The sequence below is a fragment of the Megalobrama amblycephala genome, linkage group LG3 (assembly GCF_018812025.1).
Source record: "Megalobrama amblycephala isolate DHTTF-2021 linkage group LG3, ASM1881202v1, whole genome shotgun sequence".
NCBI lineage: Eukaryota > Metazoa > Chordata > Actinopteri > Cypriniformes > Xenocyprididae > Megalobrama > Megalobrama amblycephala.
The window spans coordinates 39503468-39511368 of NC_063046.1; positions in this window are offsets into that span (position 1 = coordinate 39503468).

Here is a 7901-nt window from a genome sequence, read left to right on the forward strand (position 1 = left end):
TACTTCTCCCTCCATCATCCTTCAGCAGTGTGTGCCAATCTGAATGGCACAAACACACCTGGACAGAGTACAACTGACCACAGGACTTCATTTCAACACCTGAATGGACATGCGGTTGACACATCCCACAAGGTCAATGATAACACCATGCAGCCACAACAACCACTGCTCACGGACACAATCCTGACTGAGCCCTGCCCACAGAGCTCACCGAGAGACAGTGACGTGTTAGAACTGCTCCAAGATTCAGCACCCAAGGACGACTTTCGGGAAAACAGCCAGGGAAGCCAGGACTGTTACAGTAGAGACACCGGAGACAGATGTAAATGCAGTTTGGATGTTTATTTAGAAAAATCAGCAGAGCAACAGGTAAGTGCAATGATGGTAATGAAGATCTTGAGGATGAAAGAGAGGTAATACTGTCCTTGTTTGTATTGCAGATGCAGTTTGATGAAGACGTTGGAGTTGGCAGACGGGAACACTCACACACACAGGTAGGTAGAGACACGAGGAGACCAGGAGACGATGGAGACGATGGAGAGTATGGAGACAGGTAAGTGTCGTTTTGGGAGTCCTTGAGGTAAGCATACAACTAGTGTATCATGAACGAGACCGGACAATGTGTGTGTGTGAGTGTGGGGCTTAAGTAGTGAGGTGATCATGGTGATAATGAGTTGCAGGTGGCGGTGATCAGTACTCTGGTGATTGGGTGCGTGGGTAAGGGAGTGAGGTGGAACCTGACGTGTCTGTGACAGTACCCCCCCTCCCACGGCCCGCTCCTGAGGGCCGAGGACCCCGACGTCGTGGTGGTCGTCCTCGAGGTCGTGGGGCAGGTCTGTCTGGGTGGTTGGTGTGGAAAGTCTGTAACAGAGTAGGATCAAGGATATCATTCTTGGGGACCCATGAGCGTTCCTCGGGGCCATAGCCTTCCCAATCCACCAGGTATTCTAAGAGACCACCACGGCGCCGGGAGTCCAGGATCTCTCGCACCACGTAAGCAGTTCCATCGTCCAGGATGAGTGGAAGGGGGGGCTCGGCGGCTGCCACGTCAGGTTCTGTGGAAGGAAGAACAGAAGGGTGGTGAGGTTTTAATAGTGACACGTGGAAAGTGGGATGAATTCTCTTGTACTGTGCAGGGAGTTGTAGTCTGTAGGTGACGGGGTTGATCTGTCGAAGGATGGTGAACGGGCCAATGAAGCGGGGACTCAGCTTCTTGCAGGGCAGGCGCATCCTGATGTCTCTGGTGGACAGCCAGACCTTCTGCCCCGGTTGGTAGGTTGGAGCTTGGGAGCGCCGAAGGTCGGCTGTCATCTTGCGCCTGCGCAGGGCTCTCTGCAGCTGGTGGTGAGCTGAGTCCCATACCCTCTCGCTCTCCCGGAACCAGTAGTCAACTGCAGGAACGTTGGAGGGTTCCCCGTCCCAGGGGAACAGTGGGGGTTGGAAACCGAGTACGCATTGGAAAGGTGTTAATCCAGTAGTGGCTTGACGGAGGGAGTTCTGGGCGTACTCGGCCCAACCCAGGTACTGGTTCCAGGAGTTCTGGTGGCCGTGACAGAAGGTACGCAGGAAGCGGCCGATCTCCTGGATCTTCCGTTCCGTCTGCCCGTTCGACTGAGGATGGTATCCAGACGATAGGCTGACGGTCACACCCAGGAGGGAGAAGAACGCCTTCCAGACTCGAGAGACGAATTGAGGTCCTCTGTCAGAGACTATATCTTCGGGGATTCCATAGTGACGAAAGACATGGTTGAACATTAATTCCGCTGTGGCCATGGCAGTCGGTAGACCTTCCAGGGGTATTAGACGGCAGGCTTTGGAGAAACGGTCCACGACGACCAGAATGCAGGTGTGACCATCAGACTCTGGGAGATCCGTGACGAAATCCACTCCCAGGTGTGACCAGGGTCTCTCAGGAACGGGCAGAGGATTGAGCTTGCCGGTTGGTAGATGGCCGTGGGCTCTTGGAGATGGCGCACTCCCTGCAGCCCTGCACGTACCTTCTGACGTCGCTGGCCATGTTGGGCCACCAGAAGCGCTGTTTAAGCAGCGAGAGGGTCTCATTGACCCCCGGGTGACCAGTGCCAAGTGAAGAGTGAACGGAGTGCAGGAGTGGAGTGCGTCGTGTCCGGGTGATGTAGCGTAAGCCTTGGGGGCAACCCGGCGGAGTGCGTGAGGAGGCATTGGAGGAGGGTAAGGTCTCTTCTGACCATTCGATGGGGCTCACGAAGAGGGTATCAGGCAGGATAGGTTCAGGTTCGTCGTTCTTTTCCTCGGGGCGTGGAGACGTGAGAGAGCATCGGCTTTAATGTTCTTGACACCAGGGCGGTATGAAATTGTGAAGTTGAATCGTGAGAAGAACATCGCCCACCGGGCTTGACGAGGGTTGAGTCGCTTGGCAGCTTTCAGATACTCGAGGTTCTTATGGTCGGTTAGAACTTGGAATGGGTGGTTTGCCCCCTCCAACCAATGCCTCCACTCTTCAAGGGCGAGCTTTACAGCCAGGAGTTCGCGATCCCCGATATCATAGTTCACCTCCGCCGGGTTGAGCTTACGGGAGAAGAAGGCGCATGGATGGAGCCTACTTGGGTTCCCCTGCTGCTGTGATAGTACCGCTCCCACTCCGGTGGTGGAGGCGTCCACCTCCACGACGAATGGGAGGTCTGGATTGGGGTGGACGAGGAGGGGAGCGGTGGTGAAGGCCTTCTTGAGTGACTCGAAAGCTTCTGTGGCAGGCTGGGACCAGGACAGAGACTTGGGCTGCTTCCGGAGGAGGTTGGTGAGTGGACTGACTATGGTGCTGTAATTCTTGATGAATCGGCGGTAGAAATTGGAAAATCCGAGGAAACGTTGGAGTTCTTTTATGGTACTTGGAGTGGGCCAGTTCTGGATGGCAGAGACCTTCCCCTCGTCCATCCGGATGCCACTGTGGTCAATCACATATCCTAGGAAGTGGACTGAGGGCTGATGGAACGAGCACTTCTCTGCTTTTAGGAAGAGATGGAACTGCCGTAAGCGCTTGAGGACCTCCGCAACGTGGTGGCGATGTTCGGCCAAGCTCCGGGAGTAGATGAGGATGTCATCAATATACACGAGAACGAACTTGTGGAGGAACTCCCGGAGCACCTCATGGATAAAGTCCTGGAATACGGAGGGGGCGTTGACCAGGCCATACGGCATAACTAGGTATTCATAGTGGCCGGTGGGCGTGACGAAGGCGGTCTTCCACTCGTCCCCCTCGCGTATCCGGATGAGGTTGTACGCGCTGCGGAGGTCCAGCTTGGTGAACACAGTGGCACCGCGGAGATGTTCCAGAGCCGCTGGGACGAGGGGAAGTGGATACCGGAATTTGACTGTGATCTTGTTTAATGAGCGGTAATCAATGCAAGGCCTCAAGCCTCCGTCCTTCTTGGCCACGAAGAAGAAGCTTGAAGCAGCAGGGGAAGTAGACGGGCGGATGTATCCTTGATTAAGGGCCTCTTTGATGTATTCCTCCATGGCCTTCTCCTCCGGTACTGACAGGGGGTATATGCGTCCCCTGGGCACTGGTTCACCCGGTAACAGATCGATGGCACAGTCCCATGGCCGGTGTGGAGGAAGCTTGGAGGCGCGTTGCGGGCAGAAGACGTCACTGAAGGGGGCGTAGTCGGGTGGAACTTCGACGGAGCGTTTTTCCATGGGGCTTTCGATGGAGGTAGCGTTGATAGAGAGACTTGTTGAGAGAGGAGATCTTGGAATGGGAAGTTCTGGAAAACAGCCAGGGAAACAGTGGTCGCCCCACTTCAGGACTTCGCCCGTGCGCCATGAGATGTTGGGATTGTGGAGTTCCAGCCACGGGCGCCCTAGAACCACGTCAGCGGTGGATTCCTCCAGAACCAGCAGATGGATGGATTCGGTGTGGAAGATACCCACGTGCAGTTGAAGGGGTCCAGTGACGCGTCGAATCGTCTTGCGGCTCAGGGGTTTGCCCGTGATAGAGTGGACCTGGTAGTTAATCGGAGAAGGCGAGGTCTTAATCCCGAGGTGTCGACAGAGGGCGCCGGAGATGAAATTTCCTGCTGACCCTGAATCGAGGAGCGCCACCACTGGAATGGAAGCATTAGCAGCAGTAAGGTTTACTACAGTAGTGAGTGGTTTCATCTTTTGGATAGAGGGAATGATAGCACTCACCACAGGTCGAGGAGGACGGGTTGGGCATGTGGAGATGACATGCCCAGGAGATCCACAGTATAAGCATAGATTCAGGGTCAGCCTTCTCTGTCTTTCTGTGGGTGACAAACGGGAGTTATCCACTTGCATGGGCTCGGGGGCTGGTTCTGGGGAGCTGACGGGTTCGGACCGACGGAGGAGAGGTGTAGCCTGTGACTGGCCCTGGTGCTCGAGGAGACACGACTGCATACGAGAACCCACGCGGATGGCGAGTTGGATGAATCTTTCAAGTCCTATGGAGTCCTCGTATGCAGCGAGATGCAGCCGCACGTTTGGCTCCAGACCTTGTCGAAAGGTAGTGATGAGGGCTTGTTCGTTCCATCCGCTGGTTGCGGCGAGCGTTCTGAACTGCAAGGCATAATCGTTAACAGTCTTATTTCCTTGTTTTGAATTATACAATTTCTCACCAGTTGAAGAATCTGCCAAAGGTTTTCCGAAGACTTCTCTGAAGTGGGTAACGAATGCCGTGTAGGATTTGACAACTGATCCATTTTGAGTCCAGAGCGAATCTGCCCATTGTAGGGCCTTACCTTGCAGTTGGGAGATAATGAACGCTATTTTCGCCGTATCGGTGGGGTAGAGGTGCGGCTGCATCTCCAGGACCAGCTCACACTGAAGGAGGAATCCGCTGCAATCCTCCGCCGATCCTGAGTAGGGCGCCGGTTTGGCCATGGGACTGGCGGTGAATACCGGCGAAGTAGAGGTGACTGTGGCGGCGGTGGCAGCAGCGGTGGCTGGTGCTGGTGATGGTGACGGTGGTTGAGGAGTGAGTGCTCGCCGAACTGCATCCACGAGCTCCTGGAAAGGGTCTTGACGGCTCATGCTGATTGTAAGCTGTTATGGTCCGGTCTTCTGTTACAGTAGAGACACCGGAGACAGATGTAAATGCAGTTTGGATGTTTATTTAGAAAAATCAGCAGAGCAACAGGTAAGTGCAATGATGGTAATGAAGATCTTGAGGATGAAAGAGAGGTAATACTGTCCTTGTTTGTATTGCAGATGCAGTTTGATGAAGACGTTGGAGTTGGCAGACGGGAACACTCACACACACAGGTAGGTAGAGACACGAGGAGACCAGGAGACGATGGAGACGATGGAGAGTATGGAGACAGGTAAGTGTCGTTTTGGGAGTCCTTGAGGTAAGCATACAACTAGTGTATCATGAACGAGACCGGACAATGTGTGTGTGTGAGTGTGGGGCTTAAGTAGTGAGGTGATCATGGTGATAATGAGTTGCAGGTGGCGGTGATCAGTACTCTGGTGATTGGGTGCGTGGGTAAGGGAGTGAGGTGGAACCTGACGTGTCTGTGACAAGGACAACATATTACAGCCTCCGGTAACACCAGAGCAAAAGCCCCTCTCACCGGACACGTTATCCCTCTCTCCAGCATCCCCTCTTCTGTGCTTCTCAGAGAAAATGGAGGAACTGGTGTATGCTGGAACCAAACTCTCCCACTCTTTTGCTGCGAGCCCCCAGATATCAACAAAAAAGCGTCAAGCCCCGAAACCACCAAAGCCTGTGGGCCCAGCTTGCCCTCCTCCTCCTCCTGCGAGAGCTCTTCGGCCCTCTGCCACAACGCCAGGGCCCTCACCCTCCTCCATCTGTTCTAGGTGAACCAAAAACAACTGATAACAGCTCTCAGTGATGTGTGTCGGGTCCCCGCTATGATAACTTTATCAAAAGTTTACAGAACAAGTGGGAACCCAGTGTGCCTGTTGCTTTCTCTATTTCTGTTTTATTACGTGATAGAAAGCCTAAGGCCTTCTCAAATCGTTTGGCAAACCCATTTAATCTGCTGCCTATTACACGTCAAACTAAGATTACTGTAGAGACAGAAAGTAAGACTGTTAAGTTAGCACTTTTAAACATCCGCTCACTTAAAAATAAATCACTTCTAGTCAATGACTTAATAACCACAAACAACCTAGATTTTATGCTTCTAAATGAAACATGGCTTGAAGACAGTTGCAGTTCAACAATCCTGAATGAAACAGCCCCTCCTAACTTTACTTTTATGAGTGTCTGCAGAGCTGTTAGGAGAGGTGGAGGTGTTGCTGCTCTATTTAACACTCTGAAGTCTGAAAACGCGCCGGCGCGTTTTGCAGGTTTTTTTTCACATTGCAGCAAAACAGACTTAAAATACTCCGTCATTTTTTGTCATAGAGACATAAGTAATATATCAATTGAAACTATAGAATATCTTCTTTTATTTGTATACACTCAGAGTAAAAACACAATGTTGTGCTTTTTGTAAAATAAAGAAAACTAACATGATGCGTGATTTCTCCTCTCCCTCTGAACGAAGTCCAATCTGATAGTTCTCAGAAAATGAACTGTAACTTAGTGAATACTAATCACAGAAAAGATAAACCTATGTCTAAAAAAACGTTAAGATGTCAGGTTTTAAATCATTTAAGTCAAATCGAAAACAAACCTTCTGTGTTTATGTAATCTGTATGAAAATAGAGCCATGTCAGAAGTCCGTGATTCAGCTCATTATCTGCTAATGCGGCCACGCCCACGGAGCCAGCGCTATTCAGACGCAAATTCAGAGGCAATACATGCATTCATCGTCTCAATCGTGTATTTATTGTCTTGAAAAGTGTTTATCTGGATGTAAAAGTCATGGTTAGGGAGCTCTAGAAGACATGCAGTTAGTTCCTGTTTTCTTTTCTTCTATAGATGAATTTTAGATGAGTTTTTGTTTCTTTAGCGCCCTCCGGCTGCAGTATGAATTGGAAACTCCATTCATGGAATAGCCTCTTCTTCTTTTAGATGAATTTGTGGACTAAAAATGCACAGAGCTCCCTCCGACTTCAAGGATGAATTGAAAACACCAGCGCTCATAGTAATGACAATGAATATTAAATAAATATAACTTCTCTGTATAGAAAATTGACATAAGCATATGAGAATCCAATATTTCTCCAAATGTGCATGCTTTTAAACTAAAAGCCTATATTCAGACTCTTTGCATCACAGATATACATTATATTTTAAAGTATAATATAAAACCATTACTTTATATTGTAATAATATTTTTCTGTATGTTTCATATATCATGATGAGCTTGAGACATCACAGAATGTTTTTTTCACAGCCTACCTGACTGAAATGCCTCATTAATATGCAAGTCATTTCAGCTCATTACAATCCAATTCTTTTGTCTTCTCAGGTGAGAATGGCCCATTTTCAGAGATTTTCAAATGTCAGAGCATGTCAAAACTTCTCCAGGCCCCAAATCAGCCTCAGACTCCAGAGGGTTAAAAATGTCTATCAATGCAAGCAAGTGTCATTTGGTGATTACTTGTCTTTCGAATACCTGGGTATTGTGTTAAAAGGTGCTCCTCGCCTTCTACTTATAGTTATTTACAGGCCTCCAAAATACTCTCCAGCCTTTGTGGAGGACTTTACAGAACTGTTATCAGCAATTTCCTCTGAGTTTGACTGTTTTGCTATTACTGGGGACTTTAACATCCACATAGAAAATGCAGAATCCAATATGGCAAAAGAAATCCTAAAAATTTTGAATACTTTTGATCTCACTCAGCATGTACATGGACCCACACACAATCGTGGACACACTCTAGATTTAATTATCAGTAAGGGTCTAAACATTTCATCCATTGTCATTAAGGATGTAGCGCTATCTGATCATTTCTGTGTTTTCTTTGATATATTGATCTCTCCAACT